The sequence below is a fragment of the Protomyctophum bolini genome (genome assembly GCF_963924005.1).
Source record: "Protomyctophum bolini genome assembly, chromosome: 2".
Taxonomy (NCBI): Eukaryota; Metazoa; Chordata; class Actinopteri; order Myctophiformes; family Myctophidae; genus Protomyctophum; species Protomyctophum bolini.
Window position 1 is genome coordinate 7850717 of NC_137863.1, and position 12103 is coordinate 7862819.

A 12103-nucleotide genomic window follows, 5' to 3' on the forward strand; every position below is an offset into this window, starting at 1 on the left:
AACAATCCCCGAGCACGCGCTCTTTTGGTGGTATTCATTTCAACTAAGGCTGCCTTTCAACATGGCAGACAGCTCAATTAATAAGGTTGATACTAGTGTAAACACTGTAGTGTAAACAGTGTGGTGTCTTTGTGTCGTAGTTAAGGCTGCATTATAAGTTCCCAGGGCCTAGACATGGCAAGAGGGAGGGAGGGACGAGAGGCCGCAGACAAGCAAGAGAAATGGGCGGACGAAGGACGAGGCCAGATCTGCGTTCCGCGACAAACACAAACCTCGACAACGTAAAGCTTGAAAAACAGACGAGGAGAGAAACCAAAACAGAGAGGCTGCAGACATTGGAGTGGAAGAAATGCAACCACAGAGGAAGAGAGATAAGGAGAAGCTGGTGGGAGGAGAGGGAGGGAGTGGGTGGTGGGGGTGGAGAACTGGTGGTGAGTGAGTGGAATGCCAAAGACAAGGAGAAAGAGGAGAGGAAGAAGGAGAGGAGAGGAGAGACTGAATAAATCAGGGTCTTACTTAAGGAGAACCCAGCGTCGCAGAACATTGAGATAGATACGCATGGACTGAAGCAGACATAACTCTGAGCCTTGTAGGTCCATCACATGTTGGACTGTGCTCTGCACTGCAGGCCCAGGGGGCTGCGCCTTTCTATTCACATATAGACATTGTGTGCATGTGTTATCGTTATATGGTTGCCCCCTTTCTGTCAACAACATCCACGTCGTAGACGAATGCATTTCTAGAAAAATGTACACCAGCAGAGCCATGTATTGGCCAGATGCAATTCAATCCGACATGCCCAAGAGAAGAACAGGATTTGTACGCTAGTCCCTGACTCCCTGCATCTGGAAAAGCACTGGTGAAAAATCTTCCATTACCTACAGTAGAACACACAGTCCTTTCCATCCAGCCCGAACATTGTTTCAACTACCTGAGGTGAAAAATCTTCCATTACCTACAGTAGAACACACAGTCCTTTCCAGCCCGAACATTGTTTCAACTACCTGAGGTGTGTCTCATTCGGTTTGCCAGAGACTTACCACTGGCTCATAAATTGACCGGAACCTAATTGCACATTAAGACAAACGAGGCACTCGTCGTGGGTTTTCAAATATTAAATTGTGTTCCAACATTATTTGCCCCGGTCTGATTAAACTCTCTACTCTATTTCTAATGCATTCCAATGTGCTGAACAAGCATCATGCCCCCCCCCCCCCCCTCCTCCTTCACAACCCCCTCCACTGCATTCTCAGCAGGCCACCATACTCAAGTATTTATACATCACACCAATATTGGTCCTGCAGATGACCTGCCATGTTCAATGGTCCCCCAGGGGCCCGCTGGCACTCGTACCGCCCTGATCCCCACTCACACGCAGATTGGATGTATGACCGAGGCATTATTTGGATGCCATTATTACTGTACACTGCTTGGGAATTTATGCAGCCAAGTTCTTTCAGCTAAAATGCGAGGTAAATTACGCTGGTAATGATGCGAGATGTGTTGATAGATATTGATGTTGCAGCAGGACATAGTATAGGTCCCCAACGTGCGATTGTCTTTGCCCTGACAGGTTGGTAATTCTAAGCACCGCTGTGCTGGTTTGGCATCTATTATAAGAGTCTTTTCTTGATCAACCTCTCCTTTCATTCCTGTGGTCTGAAAGGACCTATAAATACAAAAGTAACCTTTTTGTGGCCAAACAAATCACTTTGCAGTGGGGAGAATAGGTTTGACAAAAGCCGTGGAATTAACCCACATCCTAATAGGTCACCGTTACAAGTGGGCCTTGACCTATTATTTGACAAACACCGTTTGATAATTGATTCCGTGCTAAGCTGCCATCACTTTGCACTGCAGTTTGGGCTGACCCTTCTCTTGATGTGCTCAGGGATGGGTTCGTATGATCCGTCGTTGCTGGTTAAATCCCGTGTGATTTCACAAGGGGGGGAAAGGTTAGACTCGCGCAACGACAAGGACCTGTCACCACCAGGGCAAGCCTGGTGACCCGTTATCCACAATGCCCAAGGAGAGGAACGTCTTCAAAGATCTCCCCTTTTTGTGTCTTCATTCTTTTCTGTCTCTATACAGACTCCATTTCACCGGCCATTGGTCACTTCTTTAAAACGGATCACAGAACACAACACATGCATGCATGCAAACACACTGACGCACACACACACACACGTGAACTCACACACACACACACAAATACACACGCGCATTCAACTCAATCGTCCAAGAGAAAGCACATTTTCCGACCGATGTGGCACGTGAATGGCGGATCCGTCAGCCGGGAGGTATCTCGGCATGCGCCCTGACCTTTTCCGAGGAGCGGAAACACCGAACAGAATGAGTTCCATTACTACTGGCAGTGTTTGTATGAAGCGAGAGGCAGCAATTACTGAGGCCTAATAAATAACAGGAGCACGATGAAGCAGCAGCACATTTCACCCGTTCTGCCCACCCAAAAGGCTACATTAGCATCTTAGATGCAAATCAAACCCCCCGACTTGAACTGCAGACATAATTTGCTCTGTATAATTTCTTACTCCCTGAAATCAAGAGAGAGCATAAACACAAGTGAGAATTCATTCTGTGGAAGAGGTGCTCATTAACCCATTCTGACCTGAGATCAGATTCGTACGAGGTTTCCACTGGACACACACTGGTCTGATTAACACATTCTGACCTGAGATCAGATTCTAAAAATGTCAGTCGTTCTTCGATTTTTCAAAAATAGCAGACCTACAAGCTCGTAGCGCGCCACTCGGTGGCGCGCTATGAGCTTGTAGATCTGCTATTTTTCAATAGGTAAAGCATAACATGATGCTAACACCAAAATGGGTTCCCGTTCAGAATGGGTTAATTGTTGCAAAATAGTTTTTGGAGATGGTGTCTCCACAGGGAGGATCAGCCATGGACGGTAGACTTTCTTTAATCATTTTCGAAGCAAAAACAGAAAGGTCCAGGATCAGCCGCCGGACCTTTATTTGGACCTTATTCATGGTGAGTAGTGGCAGCAATCTTCGTTCCTACTCTCACCTATGGTCATGAAATGTGGGTCATGAGACTCATGACCGAAAGAATAAGGTCGTGAATACAAGCGGCCGAAATTAGTTTTCTCCAACGGGTGGCTGGCATCTCCCTTAGAGATAGGGTGAGACTCGGAGTAGAGCCGCTGCTCCTCCGCCTGGAAAGGAGCCAGCTGAGGTGGTTCGGGGCATCTGGTTAGGATGCCTCTCGGGCGTCTCCCTAGGGAGGTCCTCGATGCACGTCCCACTGGGAGGAAACCCTGGGGCAGACCAAGGCGTAGATGGAGGGATTACATCGACTCACTGGCCTTGGAACGTCTCGGGATCCCCCAGGAGGAAGTCACTAATGTTGCTCTAAGGGAGGGAAGTCTGGAGCTCTCTGGTGGAGCTGTTGCCCCTGCGACCTGACTACAGATAAGCGGTTGAAGATGGATGGATGGATAGTGGCAGCCAGCAGACATATCAATAAATGAGAGAGATTCAAAGGCTACATGTCGGGGCCGGCATACCTTTAAACGACCCATATGCACTATAAGCTCCTAAACAGAAGAGAGAACAGAGAGACAGATCATGTCGGTAGGGTGACCAAAGCCACTTTGACCAACCAGCAAAACCACTGCTATGTTGTTATCATGTCAAAATCAGAAGAACCGTACAGATCTATGACCAATCGCCATCTTAAACGTTTCCCATCCCCTCTACGCCACACACACCCCGCCAGGTCAGACGCATCACGAGGGATTTCAGAGCCGTCCATCAGTGTATTATGGATTGTTGTGCTATGCGGATGCATCGCTGAATACTTAACCCATTCTGAACGGGAACCCATTTTGGTGTTAGCACCATGTTAGGCTTTAGCTATTGAAAAATAGCAGATCTACAAGCTCATAGCGCGCCACCGAGTGGCGCGCTACGAGCTTGTAGGTCTGCTATTTTTGAAGAATCGAAGAACGACTGACATTTTTTTAGAATCTGATCTCAGGTCAGAATGGGTTAATCAGACCAGTGTGTTGTCCAGTGGAAACCTCGTATGAATCTGATCTCAGGTCAGAATGGGTTAAAGGTGCCTCATCTGGCAGCATGTGACCTACATCCAGCGTCAAAGCGATGGGGCTGCAAAGCTGCTAATGTGGGTTACTGTGCTGCTGGGCTGTGACCAACAGTCTCCTCCACAGGGAGAGCACACATAGCGTGTGTGTGCGTGTGCATGTGCACTGCAGTCGGAGAGTGTGCACGTGGGGGCAGTTACATTTTATTCACTGTCTGCTCTCCAGCTGTGTGTGCGCTTCCTGTGCTGAGCTAGGCTAGTCTCCCCCCACCCTCAGCCCTCGCGCTCTCTAATGTGGTTCTGATTAGTGGGCCCAGTGGCCGTGGTGGATGGTGGGTAGTTATTCCAGCTATGTGTTTGGACTGGGGGTCCTCGGGGAGAGATTCTATCTGACTGACACACTCACTGTGGCTCGATGAGAGGCTCACCACCACCTAGCAGCACCTTGGAACGAACATGACAGGATGATGAAGAGCGAGTAGAGTGGCTTCTACACAGAGGTATACAGATATGTTGATCATTTCCCTCTCGTGGTTGTTAAAAGTGCAGGCGTGTGCGAGCACACACACGCTCGCTCGCACGCACACACGCACGCACGCACGTGGCTCACTTGACAAGAATGAAACTCGACAACAGTGAAACTAGATACTAAAATCCTCTCCCAAAACACTGATGTCTAACTGTTGCTTAAGTGCTCCAAGATCTTTTGGGGAAGTTTTAAAAAAAAAAGTTAATTTTTCAAAAGAAAGTGCTTTTTAAGCGAGTCACTTCTCCTCACATGAAGGAACTTTTTAATATGTTATTCAAAAACTGAAGAAGCAGCGAGGAATCATATTTGGTGAGGTGTTTTCCTCTCCTTTTTTTTTTGCACATGCCAGCAGTTTTCAACGTGCGGCCGTTCCTGGTGACGTGCACAGCGATGGAAAGAGGAGAGAGGTACAGTAGGAGAGACAGAGGATGCGGTGCCAAGAAGAATGTGATGCACGAGACCACAGGGCGAGCTGTGCAAACACTCTCAGCCTTTAGCCCATTCTGACCTGAGATCAGATTCTAAAAATGTCTGTTTGAAAATGACAGTTTTCTGAAAAAGCTATGTTTCTATGTCAGTCGTTCTTCGACTTTTCAAAAATAGCAGACCTACAAGCTCGTAGCGCGCCACCGAGTGGCACGCTACGAGCTTGTAGATCTGCTATTTTTCAATAGCTAAAGCATAACGTGATGCCAACACCAAAACGGGTTCCCGCCCAAAATGGGTTAGTTTGCAGATTGGCATTTCCTGTTCCACCTGTAAAGTCTGCACCCAGCCACCTACATTACAATATCCGCACACACTCCAGTATACACACCGTGCACTACAACACACACACACAGTCACACACACACACACACACACAGTAAACATAAACTGAAAAACTTGGCCAGTGGCACACGTGCGCAGACATGGGGCTGGGGCTTACCACAGTGGCGCCGGGGCAGGGCAGGCAGTAACAGCAGCTACTAATTAAGTGTGGTTGGCTGAGCAGCTATAGCTGCTCTGTATAGAGAGAGCTGCAGGGCTAGAGAGAGAATAGGGTGACAGGTCTGACACTGTGTGTGCTGTGCGCGCGTGTTGTGAATGCGTGCGTGCGTGCGTGCGTGCGTGCGTGCGTGCGTGCGTGCATGTGTGAGAGAGAGAGAGTTACTATAGGAGACCCAGTTGAAGAGTTGCTGACTCAGACTCTACGCTGTGAGTTGGCTGGCTGCTCTGCTGGTATCACTGGCGGAGGAGAACAACAACAGTTCCCTCCCTCATTCGCTTCTGCATCTGTTCTCCTTTTTTTTCCTTCTTCTTCCGTATGTAATTTTCCAGACTTTCCATGGAGGAGTTGTGTCTGATTCTCTGTTCTGCATTCCATTTCCTCTCTCTTCCGTCAAGAGTTATCGTGTCGCGTTTTCATTGTCTGCCCGTTTTTTTACCCTGCTTGCTCGTATAGAGTCAATATGATTCAATGAGCGTCAGAGAATAGCCTATGCAGAGTAGAGGTGGGGGATTATGGTAGATTCACAGCAGGAAAAATACATTTGCCTCTAATGTGGAGCGATTGAAAGGCTCCCGTCCAGGACATATTCTGTGATCAATCTCTCATCCCTTCCGCTCTCTCCGTGTTGTTTCTGCTGCCAGTCGTGACACGCCAGATATTCCTGTTCTCTCGTGGCCGTTGAGTAAGACTTGTCGGGCAACCTGCTGGAGGTATCGGACCATTTCATCAAGTCAGTCAGTCCGCACGCAACGAAACTCAGTCGCTCTGTCAGAGTGCTGAATAGGGAAGCACCGCGTGGCAAAGCTGGAGACACCCATAACCTATTCTGACCTGGGAACGAATCTGCAATCTGAAAAAGCTATGTTTTTCTGTCAGTCGTTCTCAAACACTTTCATGTCACTTTTCAAAATAGCAGACCTACAAGCTCGTAGCGCGCCGCTATGAGCTTGTAGATCTGCTATTTTTCAATAGCTAAAGCATAACATAATGCTAACACCAAAAGGGGTTCCCGCCCAGAATGGATTAATGTTACATTAGAAAACATTTGGGAAGAAATGTCCTACTAGTGTGGACTGCAGTGCTATACCAGAATATGGTTTTGTCATTTACAAACAAATGACTCAAGAAGGGTTTGGGATGTGGACATTGTGATTTTGAGGTTTTGATAGCAGTAGAGCTTCACAACTGGTGTGATGATATGCCATTTACTTGTACTCCCCCAAAAACATCCAATGTAAATGAATAAACTCAACGGCTAGCTGAAAATAACTTTCATTGGTCATATATCAGAATAGGTTTTAGCCTAATATCTATATTGTATCAACTAATTCCACTTGAAACTAGAAGTCGTTGTTTTTCTCTTTGCTATTAATCTGTCTCAATCGTTCCAGACTATGTCCAGTGCAGTGGACCACAGAGGCAGCCAAATTGTTACATACACCACCAGACCTTCTAATGCAGCCTCATTTCACCTCACCTTCCACACATAAACACACACACACACACACGTAGCTCCTTTGTGTTTCCTGTCTAAACAAAGTGTCGCAAAGAGACAGTGCGTGTGAGTGGAAGGAGTGGGGGGGCCATTGTTTGGCTTTTCCTCTCTCTCTGCTGTGTAATGTTTACCTCTGCCTAACATTGTCTGGAGTGGGAAAACACATCATAAAGCACAGACCTCCGTGTATAGGTGTCGCTGTATATTTGTATACGTGTGTGTGTGTGTGTGTGTGTGTGTGTGTGTGTGTGTGTGTGTGTGTGTGTGTGTGTGTGTGTGCGCCACATGCATGCTTGTGTGTGCACCACCCTATGCATGGATTACGTGAGAATGCCTTCAAACATTGATGTGCCTCTGCTTCCATGTTCCTGCATTCTCTTTAGAATATATTCCCTGAAGTACTGTAGACACTTATTTTTTTCCCAGCCGTACAGTGGCCTAATGGCTACATTTCATTACATATCCGTATATGCACTCTCTCCTCACAGACCAGAAAGCTGATAATGCAGCCGAGGCCTTCTACAGCCTTATCACACAGCTGATTTAACATGTTATCTGACCACAAGACTGACAAACAATGATGGATGGCGAGAGACAGACACAGACGGCAGGGAGGTGAAAAGGTCATGTTCTCCGCTGGTCTTATGCTGCAGGGATACAAACAAAGAACATTGTGTGCATAAAACATGCCACAACTAAAGGAGGTTTAAATGCTCATTGGCATTTCTACAGCCAATATGGGGTAACATAAAAGGAATCAATAAACTCCCTTCTTCCCAGCTCCCAGTCCACCCCCATACCCTAAAAGCCCTCCCGTTCTTGAATCTACACAAAGCTTGTGATGTGTTTGAGGTGTGGAGACTGGAGAGTGCATCTCTGTATAATGAACCAAATGCATGTCATCCACATCCGTAGTTGGCCAAAGGTTGCACTAAACCATGTGGGCTACTCAAAAGGTTAAAGCTGAAAGTAGATTTCAAAGATAGTGGATTTGGTTGATAATATGCAATAAGACATTTAAACGTTGGCTTTGTACAGCTATGGCATTATGTGAATCCCATACCAATGTTTATGTCTATTGACTCGATTGGGTATTCATTCCAACATTTGTTGCCATGCTGATCTAGGCCTGGTTCTTTCTTATTAAAATAATCTGAGCGTGCCGTGTAGCCTTCTATGGGTCAGGCTTACAGACAGACACTGACTGTGCCCATCCTAGCATTGGCACAGTGCCAGTGGTGCCCCTGAGAAGGGAAGGAAGGGGGGCCACCATATATTCACTGGGTACAACCCCTGGGACATGGCGGAGGGCAGGGTTCAGCCACTGAAGGAGAGGCAGCGTGCCCGGCAGTCAATTAACAGCCAGCAGCGTTTAAACAACAAATAGAGCTCCCGCAGTCTTTTGCATGCGCGCATGCACGCATGTACACACACACACACATGCATGCGCGATGAGTCCAACCACTCTGCAATCATCAGCACACACCAACACAAGGTCAGAGTGAAAGTGTGCAAGACAGAAAGAGAGAGAGATGCACGTTATTCACCAGAGAGTCTCTTTTACACGTAATTATCACGTTGCCTCTTTCAGAAACAACAACTAAAAAGTAATTACTGCCATTATATGAAAACTGAAGCCTACACTTAATACCTTGCTTGGTACATGGAATCAGAAGTGAATCGATTAAACGAAGGAAGAATAAATAAATACAAATAAAAGGTTAGGGGTAACCTGGTGGTTCACTCAGTGGGTGCATGCATGGACCACAGTGCTGTGGGTTCGACTCTCTCCTCTTGAGGTGTTGGAGACATCAACACTTCTCATGAAATAGAAAATTCCTCAATTCTTTACCTGAATCAACCCTATGGTTCTATTGTGAGGAGGAAACATTGATTAGAAATACTTCCCAATGTGTTGTGTGCTCTCATCACTGCGTGAGAATCTCCACTAGTCTACATAAAACGGCATTTCTGCACATTTTATGCAACACAGAACAACAGCTAGACCTGAGTCACCTGACCTGTATTCATCCCATGTGTAAATGCAGGTGGTATCGCGCGGTAAGATAGCAGAGCCAGGCTTCAGGTTGAAAACTGGCAACATATTTTAACCTTTATGATGAATTATGAAATCCGTTGAGACACTATGGAGAAGCTACTGCACTGGTCTAGCTGTCATCTCACTGTGAGATAAGAGGATGACACCAGCATGAAAACAATTAAATGGAGAGAAGACAAAATAACAAAGACTGATTGTAAACGAAGAGAAAGCGAGGGGAAGAGAACAACAAACAGATGAGCAGTAAGATGGAGAATGAAGCAGATCGGTTTCTATCCCCAAGAACTTCCTCTGCTGTCGGCCAATCAATCTGTCATCCTCCCCAATTGACATTCAGGTGAGAACTGCCATGTCTGCAGAGCAGACGACATGTCTGTGCCTCCAAGAGTTTGTTAGCCGCCGACTGGGCGACTAGAATTGCAATTGTCCGGTAAATATAAATCTTCATTGGCATGAGTAGGCATTGACTGGTGAATTGTCAGTGAATATGCACACTCACAAAAAGGGTCCTTGGTTGCGCTAAGCTACAGAATGCACCAAACGTGTCTAGTAGTGTTCCAGCGGAAAGTGGATTTTATCTACGAAATAGAATAAGAACTTCAACAGGGTAAAATTGCACTTCACAGACGCAAACTCTAGGGCAGATTCCAGAACAATAGCACCCGGCAGAAGTATTGCTTTTTAATTATATTTCACGATATAAGAAGAATTTAAGAATTACACATTTAAAAATAGTTGCAATGTGTATTTGTTACCCGTTAAACCTCCAATCTATTTTTAAAATGTAAGGGAGAAAGTGGGCTAGCAGTGTCTTTCCCCATGGTGCCTGTGTCTGCCTACCTACAGTACGTGTCTGTATGCGACCATCAGTCAGTGTGCTTGGTCGACGCAAACTACTGTGTGTGTGTATCCTTTATCCATCTTTCAGCCTATGCAGTAATCCATCAGACATCATTTTTGTTTGGGGGGGGGGGGGTGTCCGGTGTATGAGAAGTGACCCAAGCCATATAGCAATCAAACCCCTGAGCCCATGTCTCTCTCTCTCTCTCTCTATCACTCCCTCTCTCAAAGTCCCTTTCCTGCTCTCTTTCTCTCTCTCCCTCTGTCTCTCTCCCTCTCTCCCCCTCCAGCTGTGCTCTGAATAGGACCTTAAATCACACAACCAGGGCCCAGTGATTGGTCGACCTCTCTGCATGATTAACCAGCCGTTTTCATCACGCCCGCCCCATGTGTGAGAGGGAGACACACAGAGCGAGAGAGAGAGAGAGAGACTTGAGAGGGAGAACCACCACCAAAAGGCATCACTCTGCATGTATCAATGGGGCCATGATGTGTGCAGGGAAGAGGAGGACTGTGGGCACTGGGCATGTCACCTGAAAGCACAATTGCATGAGCTTAGTGTGAACTTCCATCATGTGCTCCTCACTGTCGGATGACAAAACACATCTGGTGCCTCCATGAGTATCTCCCTCCCCAGGCCAACAGTGGGGGTTGGCACCGACAGGGACCGGAATGCACATGAGGGGGCTTTGGCAACAACTAAATTGGGTAGAAATTTTAATATTTAAATGAAATAAAGGGAAAGATACTCAACGTATCTTCCACGGAAATGGCTATAGCATCTCAGTGTCCGAGCTAGTTGGTTGGGGGATTTAAATTGTGACCATCACCCCGGTTACAGGCCAGTAACTAACCACCACAACTAGAGACACGGGAAGGGAACACAGGGGTCACCATTCTCCCTCACTCTGACCCGCAGACCTAAACACTAATTCCTTGAAGTCACCGATGTGCAGCGAGGGACAGTTTAATCTCCTCCTCTTCCCCGAAACCACACTTCACATCCGATAAAAACTGCCACCCCAATAACATCTGTTTGGCTTCCCAATAAAAGGAAGTCGTAAAAGCGGTGTGACGGGGCAACACCAGCGTGAGCAGCTGTTCCAAGCCTTAATTAACGTTTGACTCAGCTTCTCTGACTTTTGTCATCCAGAGTAAAACTTCCCTCAAACACACGCCACTTCTCACCACCCTAGCCCATGCAAATAGAATAATACAGGAGGTTCCTCTTAACAACAAGCTTCGCAATTCTCTGATACAAGTTGACTTCCTGCTGATCAAACTTTTCGTGTCCCTGAAGCTATACAAGCAGACTGGCAGACAGACTCGTTTGGAAATGTGTCTGTAGCGCCTGCAGTGCTGATTTCAGAGTTGCAGAGAGAGAGACCGACCTCTTGAAGAAACTGAAAACACCAGCATTGTGCTTTTGGAATGACTGGTGACAGGCTCCGAAATGTGCTTGTGAGTGGTGTGGGCAAAGGGACACTGAAGTCATGTCTGACTTAAAATTGGGTACTGTTCTCTTAAGTGAGTGACTTTAAAACCCCAAAATCATAAGTTTGAATAGATAGATAAATAATAATAAATACAACAATTAAAAAAATAACACCATCTTTTATGAACTTTGTTCCAGCCTATGCCAGCCAGAGTTGCCGAGGCGGTAACCCAAGTGGGAAGATATAATAACGTCTCCTCTGTCAGAGGGAAGGGTGAGGGAAGGCATGCCAAGGGCCATGTCGCGTTGATCTCAGGAGCCAAATGAGGTCACGCTCAGGTAACAATAGAGGACCGAGCACGATCCCTGCAGTCAGGAGAACAACAGCATTCCTCCACACGGGCTATGGGAACTAAGGAAATGCTGGACGACAAGGCCAGTGAAGGAGAAAGAGACAGAGAGAGCTTAAGTGAAAGGAAGTAACTCCTCCCCGCTGCTACGCATCAGCACATCTCACTAGTCACAAGTTACACAGCCCATTTCATTTGGAATGCAGCAGCCTGCGACAACAGCTAGCCGCCGTTGAACGGCATCGCTGCTGCATTCCTTAATGTTGGCTGGCTGGCTGGCTTGTCACATGCTTAGGAAAGGCCACATTATCCAGCCATGAA

General features: G+C 46.8%; 1 protein-coding gene across 3 annotated transcripts in view; it reads right to left on the minus strand.

The window, feature by feature from the left end:
- The window catches only part of plxna1b (plexin A1b), a 228104-nt gene that overhangs the window by 203557 nt on the left and 12444 nt on the right, over window positions 1-12103 (minus strand). The window lies entirely within an intron of this gene.